We start from the raw sequence: 3430 nt of genomic DNA on the forward strand, positions 1-3430 counted from the left end.
CTCATTGCAATTTTCTCTTTAATTTTCTTTGGAACCAAGATTGGACTCCTACAGCCAACTGAAGCACCATGCCCTTGATGAATCTTCCCCTCACCTTTGCATGCTCAGAACCCAACACAGGGCCCAACTCAGTATAGGCAGTCACTAAATGTCTACTGAATAAATGAGTTGCCTGTGGTCTCCTAGAGCAGGCCGAGATGTCAGGATTCCTACTCCTTTACAGGTGTAGGCACCTCTCAGAGTAACTTCTCTGTTTTGATGTTTGGCTTGCCATGCCTCCTTCCGAATGGGGTGAAAGACATCCCTCTGTGTGTCCTCCTCCACTGGAACATGGCTTACTACATGCTGTTCTGCCTGCAGGCTCAAGGCCAGAAGCCTGGTCCATGTGCTAATGACGTACAGCAGCAAAGAAGCCAGACAGACCTCGGAAAATATTATGTTCCCAGCCACTGTCGACCAAGCAACAGGGCGACCTTTTTAACTTCCTTGATTTGAAAGGGCAGGCTAATACAGGCAAAACTGTGTTTTTCTTGGAAATGAACACACTCTTTATTTGTTGGCAACAATAAGGTGGATGACTTCCAGCATCAAATCTCGCCATCAGCACGCATGTAGTGGAAGTGCTTGTACTTCATGGAGAGTTTGCTAAGGACAAGGCAATGCATGATATCACCCCCATACACTTGCAGAGCCTGACAAGCGACTATTCTGTTGCTCACAGAGACCTGACAGAGGCAGGGGCTCAGAGAGAGTGACTGGCTCTGCCTGACATCTGTTTCGACATCTTTGCCAACACATAATCCATTTCATCAAGATAGAAAGAGGGAAACTTCTACCTCTAATTGTGACAGAGTAGCTAGTATCAGTCTAGCCCCCCACCACCACCAGCATAAACAAACATAAAACAAATACACACATATACATATGTATGACTGGTACAATTATGTGGGACAACTATTCTGGCAGGGACAGAAAGTGATATAAGACTATGTATGACTCCTGAGAGAAGGGAAATTTGTGAGGTAAGCTGCAGTTACTCAGCCATCCAGCTCTCTAATGGAGGACAATTTCCCAATCATGTTTCAAAGAGCCTGGCCATGCCACTGAGCTGAGGAAGCTGCAATCAGAGTTCAGAGTTGCTAAAGCAGCTATAATCTGAAAGATAGAGCATTGGAGAGAAGAGAGCTGTGCAGATAGGGGGCCCAGTAGGTCAATGTAGGGGTTCCTTGTAAATATGGCTGATAGCTAGGTTACACTTATGTAGAAAGAGACTACCTAAAGTTTGCCAGATAGTAGCTCCTACTGGGTTAAGAGCAAAGGTGCGGAGGGAAACTGATGTCGTGACCCTGCCAAAGTGAAGAAAACTCATTAGCACATGATAACACATTAATATTTCTGGCACTCAACTGAGACATCCAGAAATTCTTCAGCTGAAAAGTACAGTAACTGAAATTCATACATCAGAGATTCAACATCGGGTTTAGGCAGACAGAAATAAAATCAGCAAATTTGAAAATAGGATCACTGAAATTATCAAGCCTAAATTATCAAGTCATAAAAAATGAAATTAATAGAGTCTCAGGGACCTGTGGGACACCATCAAGCAGATCAACATAGGCACTGTGGAAATCTAAAGTTAAAAGAGAGACAGAGAACAGAAATAATATTTGAAGAAATAATAGCCAAAAACTTCCCAAATTAGATGAAAACCGTGAATCTACAAATCTAAAAAGCCAAGAAGCTCAACAAACCTCAGTAGGATAAACTCAAAGAGATTCACACTGAGACACATTATAATCAAACCCTCGAAAAAACAAAGACAGAGAATCTTAAAAGCAGAAAGAAACAATTCACCACCACACACAGGAGATTCTCAGTAAAATTAGCAACCAATTTCTCATCAGAGTCCAAGGAAGCTGGAAGACAGTGGGATTACATTTAAAGAGCGGAAAGAATCTGTCAACCAATAATTCTAAATCCAGTAACACTGTCCTTCAAAATGAGAGAAAAACTAAAACACTCCCAGAAAAACAAAAGCTGAGGGAGTTCACTACTACTAGACCTGCCCTACGAGAATGTCAAAGAAAGTTCTTCTGATTGAAATAAAAGGACACGAGACGGTAATATATATGAAGAAATAAAGATCTCTGGTAAGATAAACTTATGGGTGGGCAAATATAAAAGTAAGTATTACTGTATTTTTGGTTTATGGATCCACTTCTTATTTCTTACATGATTTTAAAGGCAATACATAAAAAAATAATTGTAAATTATACTATCAGGCACACAATGTATAAAGATGTTATTTATTACGACAATAACATAGAGGGGGGAAGAGCTGTATAAGAGCAGAGTTTTAAAATAGACTATTACCAAAGTGGATGCAGAGAAAAAGGAACCCTCAGACACTGCTGGTGGGACTACAAATTGATACAGCCACTATGGAAAACAGTATGAAGGCTCTTCAAAAAACTAAGAATTGATCTACTATATGACCCAGCAATACTTCTACTGGATATTTACTCCAAAGACTTGAAAACATATATCTGAAAAGATATTTGCACACCAATGTTCATAGCAGCATTATTCATGGTGGCGTGGAAGCAACCCAAGTATCCTACGATAGATGATTGGATAAAGAAACTGTGGTACTTATATACAACGGAATATTACTCAGCTATAAAAAGAGATGAAATACTGCCATTTAAGACAACATGGATGGACTTGAGATAATCATGCTAAGTGAAATAAGCCAGACAGAAAAAGTTGAAAATCACATGATAACACTTATATGTGGGATATAAGCCTAAAAGCAACAAACGAACATGACAAACAAACAGAGACTCATGGACATGGACAATAGACTAGGGGTTACCAGAGGGTAGCAGGGAAGGGGGGAAGGGAGAGGTAGATGGGATAAAAGGGATCAAATATGTGGGGACAGAAAGAAATCTAACAATGGGCGGTGAACATAAATACAAAATATATATGACTTACTGTTGAATTGTACACTTGAAACTTAACTGGATTTTGTTAATCAATGTCACCATAATAAAAAATAATAATGATAATTTTAAAAATGGGCAGAGGACCTCAATAGACATTTCTCTAAAGAGGACATACACATGGCCAATGGACATGTGAAAAGATGCTCAATTCACTAATCACCAGAGAAATGCAAATTAAAACCACAATGAGGTGTCACCTCACACCTGTCAGAATGGTTGTCATCAATAAATCAACAAACAATAAGTGTTGGCAAGGGTGTGGAGAAAAAGAACCCTTGTACATTGTTGGTGGGATTGCAAATTGGTGCAGCCACTATGGAAAACAGTATGTAGGTTCCTTTAGAAAATTAAAAATAGAACTACCATACGACCCAGCCATTTCGTTTCTGGGTATTTATCTGAAGAAAATAAAAACACTAATT

This window comes from Pteropus vampyrus, unplaced genomic scaffold (genome assembly GCF_000151845.1).
Source record: "Pteropus vampyrus isolate Shadow unplaced genomic scaffold, Pvam_2.0 Scaffold74, whole genome shotgun sequence".
Classification (NCBI taxonomy): domain Eukaryota; kingdom Metazoa; phylum Chordata; class Mammalia; order Chiroptera; family Pteropodidae; genus Pteropus; species Pteropus vampyrus.